The sequence below is a fragment of the Bos javanicus genome, chromosome 13 (assembly GCF_032452875.1).
Source record: "Bos javanicus breed banteng chromosome 13, ARS-OSU_banteng_1.0, whole genome shotgun sequence".
In the NCBI taxonomy this organism is placed as follows: domain Eukaryota; kingdom Metazoa; phylum Chordata; class Mammalia; order Artiodactyla; family Bovidae; genus Bos; species Bos javanicus.
The window spans coordinates 42,452,314-42,474,538 of NC_083880.1; the positions used below are offsets into that span (position 1 = coordinate 42,452,314).

Genomic DNA, 22,225 nt, shown 5'->3' on the forward strand with positions numbered 1-22,225 from the left:
TTAATTGCCATAATGTATGTGCAGGTGCACTCAACCGCAGCAAAAAAAAAAAAAAAGATACAGGTTGTAAGAATAACGTACAAAAGGTATTTCTTTCTTTGGGGGCCACTTATTTCCTCCAGAGTCTACCAGAAAGCTTACCTACATTTTCTTTTGTTCCCAACCCTGACCTCCAAGTTCCCTTTTAACTACTGGAGGCTGAATAAATGCCCAGACACGTGCGGTTTTCAGACAAGAAATCTGTGTCCTTGGCCCCAAGCCACTCTCCTGCCCACCCCAGTTCACACCTCCTGTGACGTGACCCACTGACCCTGCGGTGTGCACAGGCCAGCACACCCACAGGGCCACATGGCCTCATTTCCTCCACGCAGGACACCTGTGCCCTCCAGCCTGTGGTCCCTGCCTCAGGGAGGGTGGGCCCCTCATCCTCCCAGTTAATACAAACAATTCTGGTCTCATTACTTTCCCAGAGACTGGTTTTTGCTCCAGAACCCACCACGGGTCTTCATTTCCCTGCCGTGTTTTCATGCCCTGGAATTTATGTACTGAAATGTGTGTATGATTATCAGAGCTTCCCACCTGGTACCTCTCCCTCATATGATGATTAGGGTATTAAATCGATTTGAAATTTGAATTCTTTGAAATGATGCATGCATATGAGTTGAATCATCTAGAAGCTTCATTTTACAAGGTTAGAGTGGATGTTAGTTATTTTTCCTAAAAGTGAGTTGAGGACCAGTGCTGTTACTGAATCTCTCTGACTGTCTGAATCAGCTCCCTTCCCTGGGTAAGAAGTATGAGGCCTCAACTCAGCTATCTTCTCTGGGTTTCGTTTACCCATAAAACGCTAAGATGCTATCCAACAGTTCAACCGGGGTATTAGTCAAAATGGTCCAGAAACCAGAAAACTGGGTCTTCAACCAGCCATGTGAACCAGGGTCATCAGACAGCTTGCAAGGCCAACAAAGAAGCCTTACCTGCAAAGAGGTAAGGTAAGGAAAGTCCAGCCACCCCCTTTCTCTTGTCTGCTATTGTGCCTGGTGGGGAGCGAAGACCCTGTCTGGAATTTTCATGGCCTCACTGTAACCAAGCTTTTCCTTCTCTCTGGCGACCTTCCCCTGAAAAAGTGCTGGAAATCACAGCCATGTCCTAGGAAGAGGAAATGGAGGCACAGAGAGGTTAAGCGACTTGTCCAGAGTCACAGAGCTTGGATGTGAACCCAAGTCTCTTACTGCATCCTGCTGAGGGTGCTTTTACAGGTTCTCTTTCCAGAATTCTGGCTTTCTTGCTGTGTTCAGGTGACAGTAAAGACTCTGCATGGAAGGGAAGCAGCACACTTGGCCCTCTGTCTTGCCCCGGAGTGTGTGTGTGTATGTGTGGAGTGGGGGCGGATTCTAGACCATAGGGGCTGAGGCAGCCCCTCCCTCAGGAGCTGTTCTCCCCTCATGTCAGGCACTTCTGACCCTACTGGAGACACAGAGACGGGTCATGAGGACCTGCTGTCCTGCCCTCTGTCGTCTCCCCCTCAGGCTGAACACCCCGAATCATGCCCCTTCCCCAGAGCCCACCTATCCATAGGTGCACCCTATCCATCTGGACAACCCTCCCCTGCCCAGCCTCACTTCTCAGGGTCCCTTTCAAACTGCGGCAGCCAGGGCCATCCTGCTAAATTTATTCTTCTCAGTTTGGGGCCAGCTCCTGGCTTTCCCAGGCCATTTGGAATCCTGCAAGTTTGTTCAGAGAATCAGCAATGTCTGTCTGTCCTTGCACGCCCAGAATGTGTGTTTGGGTCTGAATGTAACAGCAAGAGCCAAGCCGGCAGCACAAGGACAAAGATCCTCCCCCTTCCCCAGCTGATCCCCGCCCCTACCACCTGCGCACTCACACTCACATTTACACACTTACACTTTCACACTCACACACTCACGCCACTCCCAGCACTGCCCGCCCCCCACTGCCCCTCCTGGACACACCCATTCCTCCATCCTCTCGGCCACCTCTGCTCTGTCTGCTGTTCCAGGTCCTCTGCCAGCCTCACTCAGATTTATCCTGAAAGAAGTCCAACACCTAACCCACTTTCCAAGGGCAGGTCTAGGAGGGAATAATTGCTGTTATATAGGGCGAGCCCCGGCGGCTCTCGGGAGATGCCCTGGTTTCCATAGAGCTGGTGCTCCGCTCATCCCCTGCATGGGTGCTCCAGCCCCACCCCCACCCAGAACCCACTGTTGAGAACAAAGATAGAGTCCTCCCAGCAGGAAAGGGGACCCTCCTGGCCAGCATCAATGTTCAGAGGGCAAAGTCTGCAGACGCTGCTCATTGGCTATGGGGCCCAAGCGCAGGGATTCTTGGCAAGTGTTGAAAAGTGAGGAAGTGTTGGAACTGGGCAGCACAGTTGATGAATCAGCCTTGGCTTTGGTGGGCACAGCACAGGGAAGGTCTCAAAGGAGTCCTGAGAGCAGAGTCTCTGTTGGGACTCACCTCCTAGGACCAGGGTCCCCCCACACCCTGGGAGCAGGTGCCCTGGCTGTTGTTTTGTCTGGGAGTTTCTGTGCTTGATTCCAGCCTGGTGTAACACGGGGTCAGGAAATCCAATTGGTTTCAGTGCTCGGTATTAATCAGAAAGAAGGCAAGCTTGAATCCATGCAAAAGGAAGTCCATTTGGGAAGAGGTAGATGACAGTCCATACGTCCACAAGGAAAGAAGGGATCAAGGATCCAGTGGTTAAGACTCTGTCTGAGCTTCTAATGCTAGGGGCACAGGTTCAATCCCTGGCCAGGGAACTCAGGTCTCAGCCAAAGAAGCAAGAGGGTCAGACGAGAGAAACAGTGGCCTCCACGGTCACAAGGGAAGCAGACCAGAAAGCATCCTGCCCCTCCAAATTAGCTACTAATTTTTATTTTAATGTTAAACCATGGCATTATTTACCATCGAACTCCACCTGTTAAGCACAGTTTAATGAATCAATCCAATATTTTTACAACAAGTGAGACATATTAAGAATATGAATGTATTAGTGAATCAAATGATTTGTTCAAAATAATGCGACGTGTCGATGGTGCATCTAATTAGAAATTAAAATCAGGAAACTGATTAGAGGCAATTGTAAAAGTATGTAGATTTTGTTAAACAAGTAGAAGGTGGTAGGCTAGGAGAAGACACACAAGCCGTTCAGGACAGTGCTTCGCCAAAGGTGAGCAGAAGCAGAGGCGAACCTGAGGCTGAGAGCTTCACCTGTGGGCCTCACCTGGGCCTCAACCAGAAGGCTCAGCTGTGATGTCACAGCCCCAAGGTTGACCAGGAAGATGTTGATAAATGCTTTCTCCCAGTCTAGCCACCACAGCTAACTAACACCTCACTGAGTCTGAGCACCAAATCAAGCGTCTTAATTTCCATCCCTTCCTCTGCAGATTCATAAGGTCATAAAATAGAATCTTCTTTCTGGGGGAAAAAAACACTTTTGTATCATGAAAATATTTACACTGATCACAAAGTTATATGGAAATAAAATAAAAGGCTATGTCTGTAAGTACACCTAGTTTTCAAGTGTTTTAGATCAAATGTTTAATGTTCTTGTGAGGAGACCATTGGCCTCACCGCATGGGCCTGGAACAGCTGGCTGGGCCCCGAGGCCACCCCACTGGTGGGCAGGGCCCACCACACCAGAGCTCATCTGTTCTGCAGAGCGCACCTCTCTTAGCTTTGCACATTCTTGGCCCTGTCTCCCCAGTCTCAGCCTCCTAGATTAGGAGCCCTCGCCAGGCAGATGCTGAGTTGGAACCATGTCTGTATCCTCTGTAGCACCTAAGGAGACAAATGGGGAGGGAACCATGTCTCCCACTGCCCGCTGGCCTAGAGGAGGGAGGGTTCGGTGGATTCAGACCCACCTCCAGTCACAGCCCGGAGGTCGCTAAAGATGATGAGAACTCAGCCAGCCCTTCAGGAGGATGGCCTGACTACGGGCTAGGAAAGGAGACAGGAAAATATAGTAGAAAAGAGCCGTTGTCCCAGCCAATTGAAATTCAGCAGATCCCCTGGGGATTCATTTTCTAAATGGCTTCTAATTTCCCTAAGTGTTTTGTCCTTTTCTGTCTTATATTCGGGCATCCAATGAGCAGGCCTTGGTGCCATAAATTTCTGACATTCCATCCCTGGCAAAATCCGCTAATTATAAAACACCGCTCGCCACCGAGAGCCTGAGGGAAGAGTAAATGACTTCACTTTTGTTTTTACCATCGACTCCAGAGATGACTGTCTTCTCATCCCCGCAGAGCGAGGCCATCCTCCTCCTTCCCTTTGTAGCCGGTGCTGGACACCTGCACTCAGCCCACAGCCCCGGTGATGGGAGGCCTGGAAACTGTCCGGCGTATCCCACTCCCGGTGACCCTCTGCAGAACATCAGACAGGGTCCCCCCAAGGGTGGGTCTCACCACCTTCTCCCAGCCCTGGGCAGCAGGAGAGGGGTCCTCCCTGACACAGGTACCCTCAGGGTCATGACCTCAGCAGGACAGGTATGAAGGACAGAGGGTTAAAGTGAGTTGAATGCCAGAGGGGGATGGTGGGGGGGCGGGGCAGGGCGCTCCAAGCATGTTTCACAAGGAGGCATTTAATCCTCCCAACAGAGAGGATTAAATGATGAAGAGACACTGTTACTGCCCCCATTTTACAGATGAGAGCCAAGGCTTGGAGAGATTAAGTGTTCGCCCAGGATTTGTCTTTCTCTCTTTCACAGACACATATCTGTGCACACACAAACACATGCATACACACACACACATGCACACACATATATACAGTTGCTAAGTGCCAGCACCACCTTCTGACTGGGTACCTTCCTCCTGTACGCAGTGTCTTACCCCTCATAGCAGCCTCCTTTTGTGATCTTGGCCACAGAGCCTCAGGAAGTTAGAACTGATGGAAACTCTAGTTCAAGTGAGAAATCCAAGCCTGGGAGAGGGTGGACAGCACACCAGAGGTCACTTGGAGAAGGTTTGCCAGAGAGACAGTTGGAAAGGTGAGCAAGTCCTGAAACACAGCATCTCAGGTGGGTCTCACTGAATCAGCCTTGAGATGAGGCCCCATGGGCAAGTGACTGATTATAGCACAAGGCCCCGTCGGGGGTCAGGAAGGAAGCAGAAGAAGGGACAGGAAGGGAGGCAAGCCCGTCTCAGGGACGGGGAGGGCATCCTGCAGCAGGGAGCCTCATCGGGACCCCCAAGGCTCTGGAGGGTGGGCAGCACCTCGGGCTTCACCCCGTGTGGAAGTAGGGGAGCCAGACTGTGCCTCGTCCATCCTCACCAGCCTCCAGGGAGGACGTCGCCCTCAGGCACGTCCGGCTCTCTGAGTTCGCAAGGCAAGAAGTCCCTGTGACCTGAGTCTTCTGAAGACAGTACCCACGCTGGCTTTAGGAACGTGGTGTAGGGGGCTCTTTTTACAGCCATCTCAGCAGAGGATCTTCAGTTCAGTTCAGTCACTCAGTTGTGTCCAACTCTTTGCGACCCCATGGACTGCAGCTTGCCAGGCTTCCCTGTCCATCACCAACTCCCAGAGCTTGCTCGACCTCATGTCCATGGAGTCGGTGATGACATCCAACCATCTCCAACCTCTGTCATTCCCTTCTCCTCCTGCTTTCAACCTTTGGAGGGTCTTCAGTGCCTGTCTTAGACCCCTCCCACTGGGAACAGTGGCAGTCATGAGAAGCCTTGCCGTGTGTGGCAGGAACACAGATGCCATCAGAGCCCAGAGCAAACAATGGAGGATCTACCAGGACGACTCGAAAGGAGAAGTGCAGGCCTAGGCCCAGTGGAGGGCAGCACTCAATGCTGCTCAGAGGGATTAAAACACTCGTCTGCTCGAGCGGAAGTCACGTCAAGTCAACGCAGTGGCGTGAAGGGTCCCCCCGAGGCACCCTGAGGATGGACTCTACTGCTTGTTTCTTCCAGCCATTGAAGAGGCACCTTGACCACTTCAGGGCCGTGTGGGTCCCAGGTCCATCATTCCTCCATTGTCCTGTGGGGACGGTGGGGGTGGGGGGGGTCGTAAGGCACAACCTGGAGACTAGCACCTCCACTTTATACAGAACCCGAGAAAGGATGGGATTCCCGTTTCTTGAATCCAGAGCACGAGCAGGTTTTGCGCCTGCTCCTCGCCTCCAGTCTCACGCTTCTGCTCCATGAGCCAAGTCTCCAGGGCGCTTCCCTCCTCTCCCTGCTCTGACTCTTTTCCCCTCAGACCCAGTCCTCCAAGGTCAGTGAGTCAAGGTGCAGACCATGGTCTGGAGAAAACCCAGAGTCAGGAGGTCCAGATGCAAGCATCAATCCTACCAGTTGGTAAATGTGACCCAGGGGCCCGGCTGGGATATTAAAGGCCACAGGAAGCTCCAAGGGTGGCCCATCCCACTCCCAGGAAGAGCGCTGAGCCCCCAGGTTGCAGGCAGGATGGTTGAGGTCTGGCCCCAGACCTGCGGTGGGAGAAGCTGAGGTCTAAAGCCAGAATGTGGCTCGAGGCCAAAGACCAAGGAAAGGGGGAGATAAGTAGATGGGTGAGTCGCCAGGAAAGAGAGCAGCCAAAGGAATCAGGGGCCAAACCGGGCCTAGGGTTGTGATTCAAAGCCAGGTTCCTCCTCTTTGCTCCACACAACAACCCAGGAGCCGCGCCTCTGCACACAGGTCATGATGCCTGCAGAGGAGACGGCCTGAGTGTGTAGCCCTGGAGCTCAGAGACCAGCCCAGTGCCCAGGGCAGCCCAGCGCCTTCTCCCAAAGTGGTCAGCAGATGTGCTCGTCCATGTGCCCAGAGTTCATCCACACCCCACAGCAATGCAGAGCCCGGGGAGGGGAGGGGAGGAGACACAACCCAGCTGATACTGCTCCCACAGCCGCTGGACCGCTGCCTTGGCCAGGGTCCATCTGCCCCTGGGACGGGGATGTTATCTCGGCCTCCTCCAAATGACGGTGGGAAGACACCGGGTAATTCTCAGGTCACCATCTCGGTTTGGTGAGCAGGCTATTTATAGGAAGATGAGGGCTCCTGAGTCTGAAGCCTGGGGCTGGGCAAGAACTGAGGAAAGGCAGGGACGCACTGCTGGCCTGGCACCTAAACTCCCCGGGCGTTCAGCATGGAGGGGAGGGCCGGCCCCCATCACCGTGGACACCGGAGGCACTGGACACACCTGGGCTCCTCCCTCTCCTCCCCACTTGAGCCCCTTGGAAGGGAAGCTGGCTGAGCTGAGGTGACCTGGGGCAGCCAGAGCCAGAGGCACCAGAGCAGAAATAACCAGAGAGGAGACTCCGGAGGGAGACGGACTAGAACAGACTGTCTCAGCACAAGCCACTGCTTGTTCAGGAAGGACAGCCCAGCCTGTCCCATGGAGACGGGGCCGCCCTCCTCTGCCAGGTGCCACCCCCACCTCTGGCCACCCTGGCTGTGCTGCGACATCTGTCTGTGAGATTGTGGTGTCCAGTCAGTGGAAGCCACGTGACCCAGGAGCTGCTGCCAAAAGCCCACAGCAATTAAAAACCTCCACAGAATGTTTCAAAATTATTGTTATGGCTAATTTAAGTTTTTAATTATCAAATGCATTTGCGTGGGAGGGAAAAAGCCCTATAATACACATAAATTCTAGGACATGCGTAATTTTGCAGCAAGAACGCCCCATAGTATTTAAATTGTGTGCACCCTGCTCACTTCTGCTTCTCTGCTGCTACCATGGACAGCGCCTGGGCAGCCGCAGCGGGGACCCTGGGGACAAACACAGGCCGAATAACCCCGTGCACACAATCCTCCCCTCCCCATAGAGGCCTTCCAGGCTTGCAAGCAGAGCAAGTGAGATGGATGAAGAACGGAATAGTGCTCCAGGCAGGAGGCAGTCTGGGAAACAGACACAGAGGAGAGGGACTCCCTTCCTGAAGGGAGGCCGAGGCCCCAAGGTTGTGTCCAGGAACTGGGGATGTCGGCAGTGGGCCTGCTTATGGGTGGACGCAGTGTAGGCCAGGGGCGGGTGGAGACGCACGCCTGACCCAGAGCACAGAAGCAGCCAAGGAACTTGAGATCTGTCCTGAACTAGGGGCTCGCTTCATGGCACCTGGTCCAGAGAACACTCTTTCCTTGTGCTGTCAGCCCCGAAATGGGTTATTGTTGTGGCCACACTCAGCCCCGGCTGTGGGAGGAGACCCTCTTCTCCCTGCATGCCCTGATATCCAGCAAAGCACGTCCAAAGCACCCCAGGAATGATCAGCTGCTGATGTGTATGACAGTCACCCAGGGGAGCAGAGCCGGGCACAGAGGGCAGGTTCCAGCATTTGTCCGAATGAGTTCCTTTGTTCCAGAAAGGAACATTATTTTCTTGAAAAATGAGTGATAAACTGGGAATCACAAAGACAAAATTGCTTACCTTTGTGGGTTTTCCCCTCCAGTTCCACATCCTGCAAAATTACAGAAGTGGTTATTTTTGCCACAGAATTCGCTTTTTTTTTTTTTTTTGCAGAAAAAAAAAGCACAGACAGCAAATAATATAAATATATATTCTTGAGCCAAAAACGAGTTTGTAGGCCTTTTAGAAAATACCAGAAATCATGCTAATAATTAACAATGTGTTCAAGTGCTTAGTTCTGCACCAGCAATGTTTTCAAGGACCCCAACCTCTCAGCTTCTCATTAGTTTAGATCGGTATACACAGTTCTTTCATTTGGCAAGAAAAACACAGTCTTCTTTCATCTGAGTGAAGGAGGTGCAGTGTCCACTTTGGTGCATGGTTCGAAGTGGATTTACGAAGCCCCATTTTGAGGCTAGTGTTTCTGAACACATTGATGTAAATTCTGGCCTCCCAGTCCACCCCAATAGTAAGGTTTTGTAAAGATCAGTTTTTCCTAATTATTTTTCTGTCCAATCATCCTGGAACCAATCCTATTTCCAACTTTCAGCTAAAATACATTTTATGAAAGATACCGATTATGCTGATACTATCCTCTGTCATGATAATAGATATGGGTTATGGATCATTAACTGGGTCATGGAAATGAGTCCCTAGATGAAGAAGTCACCTGCTAAGGCAGGTCAGGGGGAGCACAGAGGACCAGTGCTGCTGGCCACAAAGGTGTGACAGGCTGGGTCATCATCTGACACCACGTATCCAGGAGAATGCGAGGCCAGATCTGTGCTCAAGTCAAGTGACAGTCCAGGAAGAAGAACTAAAGTGTCAAAATCAGGAGACAGAACGGGGGAGGGTGGGAGACTCTTAGTGGAAAGGGCCCACGATATCTGCCTAGAGAAGAGGCAGGCCCTTGAACTTGACCTTTCCCAGACGGTCTCTGGCTGCCGGGTGCATATGGGCTGTTTTCTGGGAAAGGTGTAGAATCGACCCCTGATGGACAGTGTCACCAGGCCTGCCTCTTCATGTCCTCCCATGAGTGCCGTGTGTGTCCGGTGGTCCTAGACCCACTGGGTCATCTCTCCAGGCTCTGGCTTTAAAGTCTGGAGCTGAGTGGAGCAGAAGCCCACAGGCTCACATTCTGATAGGAGAAATGAAGGCTGTCCCAGGAAAAGAGACTGAGACATATGCTGGTGTGAGTCCTGAGCAGCAAGGCCCACAGAGCTGCGGGCTGGCAGAGGGACCCGGGGGATCTGATAGGTGTCGGCTTCGCTCAGCCTCTGTCCCTTGAAACAAAGAGGCACTTGGATGAAAGAAAACATCAATCGCCCTTTCGTGTGGCATCTGAAGGCCTTCTAGCAGCAGCACGCTTTGTGCCGAGAATCTAGATTTTGCCATTCCCCTCGATTTCCTTGAGAAAAGTCCCCAGCAGCCCTGGCAGTCTTGCCAACTGCCTTTGCGAACAATAACCCACCATCCCTGCCCAGGGAACAGCCGGTGCACAGAGCACACGCCCATCTGTACATGGCCGGGCAGCAGATACAACAACCACAATCATTAAATGAGAGGAAACCTCAGGCTCCCTGCCTGAGGACAGGCAACAGCAGTGGCAGACACTTACTCCCAGGCTCGCTGAGCCCCTCACCGTGGTACGCCATCAGCCCACTCTGAGGCACACCCTATGTGAAGGTTGGCTGTTCACAGAGCCAGAAACAGACCTGACCTGAGCTCCCTCTTCACTCCCTAGCCGTGAGACCACCGTGCCCAGCACTCAGCCTCTTCCTCTCCTGGGGTCAGTCCTGCCATCCCACCATGCTCTGATCAGGATACAACAGCAGCTGATTGCAAAAATAGCCCAGATGCCTCCCATTCTCATGCATCCGATCTCCAGTGGGAGCTCAAGGCCCCACCATCAAAGGCTTGAGGCTATCTCCCACCTCTCAACCTTGGGCCATGTGATGACTTTGGTCAGGGAGACCTCACTATATACAACGTGAGCTTGGAAGGCCGTGTGCACTGGGCCCGAGGTGCTGGGCGCCACCAGCCTGGGCCTATCACCCCAGTCTGCAGTCACCACCCCCAGACAGGTGAGGAAAGCCTGGCGGGCAGCAGACCACGGATGTCCGCGGGAGCCCAGGTGACACCATGGGAGTCAGAGGTGCCCAGCAGTTCAACCAGAACCACCACCCTCAGAGATGTGAGCAAACGAAGGGTTGCCATTTTCAACCACAATGTTTGGGCTGGTTTGTTTGCAGCAGTGGGTAACTGATCCACTGGATCACAGAGGTGGCTCACAATGTGTTAGCTTCCTGCCCTCCTTGATTCATTTCCAAGTGATGCAAGGAAATGGCACAGATAGACTTGCTCAATGCAGAGCTTCCTCGAAGCTGCAGTTTGTAATAATAAAAAAAATCTGTGAAGCACAATAAAGCTAAGCCCAATTTTTAAAAGTGATGTGAGGGATCCAGAGGCCAGACCACAGATCTGAAAGTTGGACCTGGGTTTCACACCCCACTCAGGCCGCCTGAGGACCAGAGGGCCATACCAGGTGAGTGCCAGGAACTCCACTGACTTCCATGTTCTGGAGTTCTGGTGCATCTCTTCCCGTTTTAAATGCCCACTTCGACGTTGCCTCATAATTTTTTCTAGGTTCAGAATCTCTCTCCCTTTATTTCTGATACCAAAATCATTTTTTCTTAGAGCCTTGCCCATCAATCCTACAATACTTTGGCCACCTGATGTGAAAAGCCAACCCATTGGAAAACACGCTGATACTAGGAAAAGATTGAAGGCAAAAGGAGAAGAGGGCAGTAGAGGATGAGATGGTTAGATAGCAGCACTGACTCAATGGACATGAATTTGAGCAAACTCTGGGAGATAGTGGAGAACAGGGGAGCCTAGTGTGCTGCAATCCAGGGAGTCGCAAAGAATCAGACATGACTTAGCAGCTGAACACCTGACTGGTCATCTTTCTGTCCTTCTGAGTCCACAAGATTCTCCTGGGACAAGACATTTTCAATTCCTGGATGTCATCTATCAAGACAATTTATGTAATAACAGATTGGAGGGCTGGAACAAGATGAATGACACTGCCTTAAAATTGGATACACCTGCTCTATTGCTCTATCCTTAGTATTACAATCAGCACATAACAAGGCTGAGCACTTCACACGTTTGATCTAAAGGTGGTTTAAAAGGGGCCTGCTGAGCTGCAGGCACCATGCAGGGCACTTTGGAAGCTCTGCCTGGGGTCTGGATGCTTTCAGCTCAAGACGTGCTGAGGAATATCTCCTACCGAAGATCTCCAGTCCGTGCGTCCTTTCATCCTCCCGCCTGCCTCTGGGCACTAACAGCTTCTCCTGAAAGTCATGCAGAGCCTGACAGTGGCTGGCGCCTGAGCAACAGTTCACAGCACAGGAACTGGCCCCCGACCTCTCTTAGCTCCGAAAGTTCTGTAATCGCTCCTAAGAGATAAGCCTTGTCAAGAAGGTTACTTGACACCCAGGAGATCCGGTGACTTCTGCTGTGTCCCGCTGCTTGGTATATGACAGTCCCTCTTGTGTCTTCCTATCTCAACACTCATCACAGCGTTAACAGAGATGACGACATTCTGAGCAACACCTCGGGATCCAGGCTCAAGAGAAACTACCCTGTAGGTGTGGCTGCCTACCATTCCAGACCAGCCAGGTGCCCACCTGGCCCTTGGTGCCTTCCCCGAGTGGCCACATCTGCCCGGAGCAGGAGACACCCCTTTGGTCATCTGAGATTCCTGGCCCTGGCAGGTTGTTCATGCAGTGAATGCTGACACCCAATGGAAATGCAGACAGTAAAAGATGTCTGTGCACGTGTAGGGGTGGGATCTAGAAAAGAATATACTTCTAGAATCCTTGAAGCTATGTGAGTGGCCTGGGAGAAATGAACAATAATAATAACTCACCACATCGTGAACTTTCCCCTTTTCCTTCAAATTACCGTCTTTCCTCAGAGACATCTAATTTTACTTATGCCACCCCCATCTAGTGCAGTCAATCACTATTTGTTCAGGATCTGGGATGCTCTGGGACCAAGAGCCGTATGAGAATAAAACATAGTGACCTAAGGGGCCCACCATATTCATTCCACAATAGAAGACCATCAGACTGTTTAAATGCTAAACTGGGTGAAGTGTGTTATGAAAACGAAGCCTTAGAAAACGTTCAGAAATGCACCACACTGACCCCACATACCCACTCTCCACACGTTACCTGGAAGAGCTTGGGGACTGAGTTCCAAAGCACCGGCATGGAATGTTCCAAAGTACCAAGGACACGACACAGAGGCGAACCACAGAACTCCACACAGAAGGCCACTGAGAAGAGGCTCCCTTCCTTGCTCTCTGCACCCCTCACTTCTGGAGGGAGCACCACGCAGGCAGTCAGCACAGCCCGGGGTCACATGTTACACCACACTCACGAGGTACCTGCCTGCTCTATCCAGAAAAGTCCAGTGGAAAAGGTATGTCATGCTCTGGAGACACGGGCAGGTGCAGCTGCACCCCCATGCTGGTGTTCTCTGGAGCAGAAAACAAAACAGGCCCCTGAAGCCAAGGCAAAGCCTGGACAAGTACAAGTGCAATGAGAGGTGAGAACCCAGGTCAGCTGTATTTTGGTGGCTGCAAAACCCCCAGGTGATAAACAGGAGTCATGCCTGTCCACCTCCAATGAGTCTAACAGTATCTGCTCAGCCCAGTGGTTCAGATGACAGAACGTTCTAGTCAGGAAAGGATCCAGGGTCAGTGGCAAGTTCACTAGGGTAAGATGGCATCTTCCTCCCATCCGAGCAGTTCCTCTAGTGCCCTTTCCAGAAAGTTCCAGACCACACCCCTTTCAGGGACCTGGAGGAAGAAACCTGGCTGCACTTTGCCACCTTGCAAAGATAGAGAGGGGTGGCTTTCAGGTGGATTAAGACAGAGCACAAATGGAGCCGGGTCTGCTGACCCATGCCCCCACCCCCGTGCCCACTTTGAGCCTTCTCTCTGGGCTGCCAGGCACCCAACAGGAGCCAGTCCCTCAAAGGGAACTTGGGGAGAGACCTATGTTCTGGCCCCACCTCCCATCCCAGCCATCCAGAAACTCCACCCTAGGCTCCTGGCAGAGGAAGAGATGCCTTCTTGGGGGCAAAGGGTTGGGGTGACCAGGCAGGAACAGACAGTGCACCGTGGCAGGTCTCCTGGACGAAACAGACCATAACCGCCAGCGCGTGGCCAGTGCCTGCCCGCCTGGCACCTCTGTGCCTGGACAGAAGTGGGCTCACAGATTCTTTCCCTAAATCACTCTTTCTGGTTATTTCTTTCGTCTTCTTTCTCTGTGAAATCCCAGCTGAAAACACCACTTCCCCCGCCTTCTTCAACCTTGGAAATGCAGACTATCTTGGGAGGTGCCCTCCCTCCCCACTACCCACTCTCTTCATCAGGATTATGCCCACCCACCCCCATCTCCTTCTTCACCCGCCCTAGTTTCCTCTCAATCCCCAAGGCCCAGGCAGACGCTGTGCCCGGGACCCGAGTCTGAGCCCCATGCCGGGTTTCACGAGGATGGCTGGCTGGTCAAGACTCGGGCAGATCAGGCCTGTAAAGGGGGTCCTTAGAGACCTCAAAAAGAACGAACCAGAGCCTGGGGAGGCCTTTAGGACCGAGGGGAGCCATCTCTCCTCCCAGCCAGGAGGCAAATCCGCCCCACTAGTTTCCAGGGGCCTCCCCCTTCCCCCCCAGCCTCCGTCACCCACATTCCCAGACACCGGCCCGGGCCACCTGCCAGACGCGATCCCCCGCGGGGCCCGGCCGCCCGGGGCAAAGTTGGCGGAGCCTTCACGCGGAGCCGTTGCCTCCTTGCTCCTCCTCCTCCCTGCCGCCCCCCGCGCCCGTGGCCGCCGCCTCAGGCACGCGTGTCTCTAGGCTCTGCAGCCGAACCAAGCGGCGCGCCCCGGGTGCCCCTCGCCCACCCGCCCGCCGGGCGCGCGCCGCGGGAGTCTCCCCGCACCCTCTTCTCCCGGGGACTGAGGGCCGGGCTCCGCCCCGCCGCCGCCGCTCGCTAGCTCAAGCCGCCCGGGCCGCCGCCGCTGCCCCGCGTCCCGGCGCTCCAGGACGCGCGGGGCAGCCGGGGGCGCGGGCGGCGAGCGCAGAGCCGAGCTGCACGGAGGGGACGGAGGGAAGGGCCGGGCGGCGGGGGAGGGAGCGGGAAGCAGAGGCGGGCGCAGGATCCCCGGCGCCCCGCGCGCTCGCTCGCTGTCTCCGGAGACGCGCGGGCCGCCGCCGAGCGCACTAGCGGGTCACCTTGTCCAGGAGGTAAGTCCCGACCGCCCCGGCCGCGCGGGCAGAGGAGGGGTCCGCGGCAGTGGGGCAGGGGCCGCGGGCGGGAGGCGGGGAGGCGGCCCCCGCGCGGGAGGGAGTCCTGGCTCCGCCTCGGAGAGCGCAGACCGGCGGCGGTGTGGCGCCGGGGTGAGTCCGGGCGGTCCGGGCGGCGGGACCGGGGAGGCGCGGGGTCGCCAGGCGCCTGGGGGAATCGGAGCAAGCGAAGAAGATGAGAAAGAAGGGGCTGGGCGCCGGCAGCCCGGGCTGCAGCCTGGCGCCTCGCCACCCTAGGCACCCGGGCGGCGCCGAGGGGCCGCTGTGCAAAGTCGGAGGGAGCTGCTGAGATCGAGACCCGGGAGCGCGGTGGAGCAGGGCTGCCCGGGCGGTGGAGGCGCGCAGCAGGCATTGGTTCTGCGGGTCCGGAGACCCCTTCGAGTGACTCACAGGAGACAGACGGGGGCTGGTGAGCGGGGCCGCGGCGGAGGTGCGGACCGAGGTTCATATGGGACCGGGAAGGGAAGCGCGCTTCGCTTCACCAAGCGGAGGGAAAAGGGAAGACAAGGGTGAGAGCGCCCTGGGGCCCGGGACCCGGGAGCCCCTCGCGGCCGCTACCGCCCGCAGCCCCGGGAGCTGCCAGCAACCGCGCGGAGAGGGCAGAGAGTGGATGCGTTTGGGGGTTCAAGTTGTGGTCACAATTTTCCTTGGTGAGATTTCTGTCTCTTCGTGCGCGCTCTCGGAGGTGAGGAGCGAGGGATTTGGGTTACAGGGAAAACTGGGCACTTTTCCTAGGGAAGGGGCTTTGATGGCAATGCGTTTGCGGCGGTTCCAGTGGAGTGGGCGCTTCGAGTCCTGCTTTGGGAAGGCTGCCAGTGGGGTCGCTCGGCTTTTCTGAAGGACTAGAGGAAGGGGTCCTCTGGTTGCCTTCGTTTCCTGGGGTGGTCCCCGTGCACGCAGAGCCTTAGGCGCCTGTCACCCAGACTCCAGGTGCGCACAACCCTTCTGCGGCGTCAGATGCTCTGGCGCCCGCCAGGCTCCTGGCCGGACTCCTGTCTGCGCCTTCTCGGCCGCGTCCTGGGTTCAGGTTCGGTGCGGCAGACACTGGCCGAGGGTTTGGCCGATTTAGGGGCCGGGAGTAGGTGGCTCCGTGCTTTAGTTAGAATCAGGCTCAGGCAGTGGGGTGAGCCCCCGGGTCTGTGGATCTTGTTGACCCCTCTCCTGCTGGCCAGTGTGTTTGGTCAGAGCCCAAAGGGAGCGGCTGCTGCGCTGCAAAGACCTGCAGCCCGTGGGGTGAGCCTCCGGTAACAACACCGGGAGCCGGCCAACTTTTCCTTGCTGAGGAGAGATCGCCGGGCAGTCAGACTTGGTGCTGGGATGTGGTCTTTTGAGGGGCTTTGACTCGCTAAATGCTCCGGGCAACCAGACTGCAAAGCCAGCCGGGCGGTGGTCTGATGTCCATTCTGGCTAGGACAGGAAGTGGCTGGAGCAGGTTTGGGATGAATTATTGCATGCTGTGTGCCTGGTGGTGGTGTGGAATGTCTTTCTGGAGATCAGACCACAGGTGCTGGCCTGTGAGCCGTTTGAGGACGAGTCCTCACCTCTCTCCCTCCCTCTCTTTCTGCAACACCCCGGGGTCCCTCTGCTCCCAGCAGAGGTTAGTTTATCACTCATCTGCTGCCCTCTCCCACCCTGCCCCCACCTACTGCATGGAAATGGAATCCCGGTCATCAAGAAGGCCTTATCAAATACAGAAAAAACTGGGGAAATCTCTGTCTGAAGTTTCTTACGATGGAGAATGTCAGTGCCCCTCCTCCAACCCTGTTGCCTTCCCTCCTGTTTACCACTCTCCTGCGAGTTGGAGGCCATGTCTGAGGAAGGGTTTGGAAATCCATTCGCAGCTCCCTTCACCGCAAAACACGGCCCCATGAATCTCCAGCCGATGACGTTTCATTTCATTTTCACTTAACTGGGGCAGAAACAACTTCTTCGAATGATTCTATGAGAAATAGGTGATGTTAAAATAGAAACAAAGATGCCCCCGTGTCCATTTTGGGGTAGAAAAGAAACCTGCTAACCTCCTGGAGGCCCAAAGAGGGGAATTGAAGGAGGAGAGAGAAAAATTCAGATGCCGAGAAAAGAGATATGTGGAACAATTGCATTTGGCTCGTGCCAGTGGCCGTGCAAGGGGTAAACAGATCCCAGTTAAACCAGGATAAGCAAAAGAATACGTTTTGGTAAAAAAAAAAAAAAAAAACTTGAATCATTAAGCAATTTCTCCCACATTAAAAGTGCTGCACTGACTTGGCCTCAGCTCCTCATTAGCTCTAATGCATATTTTCTCAGGAGTGATTACCATTGTAATAGAATAAAAAGCTATTTTCTTATGTAAGTTTTCTATGAGAGACACTAGTCGGTGCTATTCTGAGGTTCGTGAGAGTGCTGACATTTCATCTCTCAATTAGAAAGCATGTGCTTGTCACCTGGCCACATCTGGAAACTACTTGCTCTGATGGGTTCCGAGTGTGGGGTCTGTGGGCTGGAGAGGGTCTCCTGGGGCCAGCCTCCAGAGACCGTGGGAGAGAGCCCCCACACCTGCACACCCTTCCCACTCCCCATGCCTCTGCACCTGGCTTTATAGAAAAGCTGCCCCTAAAAATTGCCAATAATGCGCTTGGAGGACTGGGCGGGCTTTCCGACACCTTGATAAGGTGCGTTCTTGAACCAGATCCTCAGCCAACCTGCTCTGATGTGAATACAGCCTAGGCCAGCCCTTTATTCCTCTGCCCCCAGCAGACAAAACCTCTGCCCCCAGCGCCTTGCATTGGCCTTTTCGGGACCCACGCACAATGGGGATCCTCACAGCCAAAGGGGCTGGTTGAAACGCTGTGACCTGTAGTCACAGCAACATCCTCGGACTGGGCAGGCAAAGGTGAGAAGAAGGATGGTGTGTTGGTTTGTCAACATCAACACAGTCTCGGGCTAATGAGAAGCAGAAATGCCTGGTCTTTCGGTGGGAAGTCACATGAGGCTGTTTGGAGGGAAAGGGCTGATCAGGGGTGACATTGGGGCCACAGCTTTGACCCAGCATCGCAGAGCTGGAGGCCTCGTGCCAACACGTCAAAAATAAAAATAAAACATGAAAGGTATTCAAATATTAAATATTCCAAACATTGACCCAGTTCCTGCTCATGTCACCAGAACTGGAATAACACAGGTAGTTCCCAGTGGTTTAAACAAATGTGATTTTTCTACATTCTCTGTGCAAGATATTAGGACATTTCACATTTTTTTCAGAGAGCTTATGTTTTAAACAGGAACAGCTGTAACTCTTTCAGGCTGGACTATAGTTCAGTGCCCTCAGCCTGGCTTAGTTCAGGTCAGACAGCCTGAGGACTTGGTCTGGGAGGGAGGAGAAAGGAGGGAGGAGGAGGAAGGGGAAGGAGGGAGGAGGAGGAAGGGGAAGGAGGAGGGGGAGAAAGCTTGGTCTGCCCCAGGACACCTTCTGGAATTTCTGTGCCCAGACAGCCTCTGCTGTTTGCCCATTGACTAAGCTGAGCTCACTTAACTTTCCTGAGATTCTGTTTCTCTCCCTCCGTGTTCTTCCCAGGGTTTTGAGAACAAAATTTTAAAGGCTGCTACCATTTTTTAAATGGGAACGACTCTGGTTTAGGAGCACTTCACTTAGAGTGTTAGGGTGTCTCTCTGGGTGAAGTTCTCATCCCTGTGGTTCTCAGGACATAGTGTGAGCCCCAGCCTGTCCATGCTCCCGCGCCCTCCAAATTCTTGTTGGCAGGAGTCAGGATAAGGTTTGGGAGGGGGCCACCAATCCACAGGGACATGTCCTCAAGTAGGAACCTCCTGAGCACTGTCAACATTGCTGCTGTGTGGGTTCAGAGGACGCACGTGGGAAAGGCTCATGAAAGATGCCTCTAACACAACTGTGTTTAGACTCACATCAACTTAGAAAAGTTACCTTAGAAAAGTGAAGTTTGTTCTCTAGGATGAAACATTTTAAAGCAGATGATCAACCAACCACAAACATTGCTTATCATACTCCATGATTTAATTACAAATGTTTCGATCAAAAGTCCAAGTCATCTTCAACCGTGGTATGACAGATAACCTGTTAAATTGCATGAAATGAATAAAATCAAATACTAAAGGAAAAGAAAAACAAATAAGCCTTGGGACCCAAGAAAACCATTAGAACTAAAACCAGGAAACAATATGTGTGCATAGAAAATAATAAACAAAAAGGTGCTTCTGAGAGACCAGCCCAGGGGACAACTCTGCACTTTGGCTTGCTTAAAAAGAACATACCACCGAGTTCAATTTACATTATCCCAGAGAGGTGGGAGTTTTGCTCTTGGGGGTCAAGTCAGCGTTCAATGTAAAACATTTTGAGTTTTTAGCTCCCAGCCGTGTCTTGTGTTCATCACAGTCATTTTTAAACATTGGTCCTAACAATGCTACAGTGACATTCTGGGGCCGAGACTCTGAGGGAGAGAACGTGGGTGTTAACTGATTGCAATTGGAGTCTTTCATCAAGGGCCTGCTTAGCTTCAAGTCACATTTTTAAAACATATTACTTCTCAAACGTTTGACCTGATTGAGTAATCACTTTTCAAACCTGCCTTCCATTCCTTCCTTGATTTTTTTTGTTGGGAGACATCAGTGCCCAAAACAAAAGCAAAAAGCAAACAAACGTTTCAGACAATTAGAGCCACAAAGGTTTTATTCCATTGCCTCAGTTTTAAATCAAAGATACTCCTGAAATAAAAATACCTTACCTGAAATACGTTGAGGCTTTAGCCCTGCTCAGGAAAGCAGAGAAACAAACATATGACATAAACTTAACCTTTCTGCCCTGGTACAACATGCGGTTTTTATGTGACCCTCATGATTCTGGCCTTCTCACCTTGGTGTCATGGGCTCTCAACTCTGTAGTGTTTGAAATAAAAGGGTTTGCTTTTGAGGATTCCAGTGTGATTAAGTCCTAGGTCGGGCCTGGGAAGGGCTTCCCAGGTGATGCTAGTGTTAAAGACCCCACCTGCTAAAGCAAAAGATGTTAAGAGATACGGGTTTGATCCCTGGGTTGGGAAGATCCCCTGGAAGAGGCCATGGCAACCCACTCCAGTGTTCTTGCCTGGAGAATCCCTTGGACAGAGGAACCTGGAGGGCTACAGTCCAGGGTCTCAGAGTCAGACATGACTGAAGTGACAGCATACACGCATGCAGGGCTGGGAAACCCAGCACTAAGGGCTGGGCTTAAGCTCCCTTTAGCATCAGAAGGGCCCCACAGATGTCCAAGTCATGCCACCAAAGATTGCTACCTGTTCTTCTCTTGTTGGCAATGTCTCAGGTTGCCTTTAAATAAAATATTCACAGGGATTTGCCTAGTGCTCCAGCAGTTAAGATTCTGTGCTCCCAGTGCCAGGGGCACGGGTTCAATCCCTGGTTAGGAAACTAACATCCCACATGGCAAGTGATGTGGCCAAAATAAATGTTCCCCATAAAGAGTGGGGCAGAAATTTTTTAAAGATGTAATGGTAAAGGTAAAGTCTTTGCATTTCTGTAGCCAGTTTTAGTATCTGAAATTTCGGCCCTGGCTCTTTCCCTCGGGTTTCCTTTAGAGGGAACATTTCAGTGTCAGTTCGGGTAAGGCTGCTGTGTCCTGCAGGTCAGCAGCAAAGGTGAGCTGAGGTGGGTCAACAGTGTGCTTTGGGTCTGAGACACCATCTGAGCACAGGGGCTGGCCTGTGCCCACGGCTCAGCCGTTGGTAGACTCAAGAGCCAGGCGTCTGCTCCAGACTGTGCCCAGTGTGCACACAGACAGTGGAGAGGACCCCGCACTGGGCAAGCCCACCCCTCCTAGCCCAGCCTGGAAAGGCCTTCCAAGACCCCTGGCCTGCAAACAATCTCGTCCCGTCTTCTCTCTCCCACTCTCTTCCTCTCCCCTCATGTCCTCCCTGCAAGCAGCTGCAAAACACAGGCTCCAAGCGGATGAATTAGCACGCTCACTGCCCACAGCTTTTCTTTTCTACACTGAACCCAGAGACACAGAATGCCCGGCTCAGGTCTCAGTGCAGGGCCATACCCCCAATGCCATCACTAAGAGGGATTCCTGTTAAACATTTAACTAAAGGAAAGTCATCTCTTTTGTTCTAAGTCCATTCTCTGCCTTTCACCCTTGATATTCTGTTGGCTGTGAATAGAAGGTCCCACCTGACATGTGGGGACCCTCTTCCTTGCCCCCTTTGCTCAGAATGAGATCTCAGGGCCCTTGCTGGCATCAGCCCTAACATCCCCTGCACTCAGCACAACACACCTGCCCAGCGGCTCAGAACACAAGGACCACCAATGTGACCATGTCCCAGACCCTGTCATCCCCCTTTAACCCCAGTGTTTTTGGCAGGATTGTTGATCTGAGTGTTTGGGGTGCAGGGTCCTTAGCTGTGAACAGAGCCACTGAGTTTATTTGGCCATCACAGTCTGTTCTGAAGCCACGAATGAAAATGGGCTGTGGCCGAATAATGCACTTTCCTTCTCCATTGCTGGACTGCAGCAGTGACTTTCCAAGTCCCTTTCTGGGAAGAACACGTACTTCAGGTTCTTGGGTGGTAGACATGAGTTCCTGCCCAGATTCTCATTGTCTCTGCTTGTGTGTAGGACAACCCCCCCCCCCCACCAAGGTGAGTGGCTCCAGTGCAGCTGTGACCACTTGGCTGTGCCCACTGCCCACAGGTACTTGATCCTGGTCCAAAGTAGAGAGGTTTTCATATGTGCAAGTCCCCAGCCCCCACGCTCCATCCACCAGGAAAGTGGACGCTTTGGACACACCACTGTCCCCTCTTCCTATTCCCTTCTTTGGTCCTTGACTTAGAAGCTCCTTGGTGGGTGCAGCTCGGGGGGCTCTGAACTCATCCCGCCTGGAGCTGCTGTGCCTCCGCCAGCTGCTCTGTGGACAGACAGCAAGACAGTGGCAGCCAACCTCCCAGATGTGTGAGCAAAGGGCTTCCCAGTGACCTTGGTGAGGGTGGGCTCCGGAGCTATGGCCCGTCTAGACCTGCCCACACAACGCTGCAGCTGCCCCAGGTTCCTGGGCTCCTGCCCGGATGTCCAGTCACTTTCAGATAGTCATCACCTAGTCCACTCTAGAGGTGCAGCCCCATCACACTGTGGGCTGGAGAATGCTGCCCACTGGGAGTGCACCTGCTCCGTCTGCTGTCAGCTCTTCTGTTCTACTCGGGCGTTGGAACACCGTTGGCAGGCGGTAGCTGGGGGAGGAAGGGAAGGGGGCAAACAGCTGTCCCTTCACTGGAGCTCTGGTCATCCCCTCTCTGCTGTTGGGGAGGCACCACTGATCTGTCCCCAGGACCTTTCCAGGACACATCTCCCTCCCCCAGGATCAAGGGTCCCTGCTCCATCTGTAGAATGGGAGCACCAGCTGTAGAATGGTCTCCGCTCTTACAGCCACCCCGCCTCAGAATCCATGCTCCTGGCTTGTCCAGCTGGTCCCTGGGAAAAAGTGTGTGA

At 53.3% G+C, this 22,225-nt stretch overlaps 1 protein-coding gene across 3 annotated transcripts in view; it reads left to right on the forward strand.

Moving 5' to 3' along the window:
• Positions 1–14,430: 14,430 nt before the first annotated feature.
• Positions 14,431–22,225, forward strand: part of SYNDIG1 (synapse differentiation inducing 1) — a 103,103-nt gene continuing 95,308 nt past the window's right edge. Inside the window, exon 1 of one of the 3 annotated variants that reach the window (XM_061436427.1) lies at positions 14,431–14,686. The gene's annotated coding sequence lies outside the window, so the exon portion shown is untranslated. Of the gene's footprint in view, positions 14,687–14,742; positions 15,177–22,225 lie in introns of those variants that run through there. The other 2 variants (XR_009740313.1, XM_061436428.1) reach the window with 2 other exon arrangements.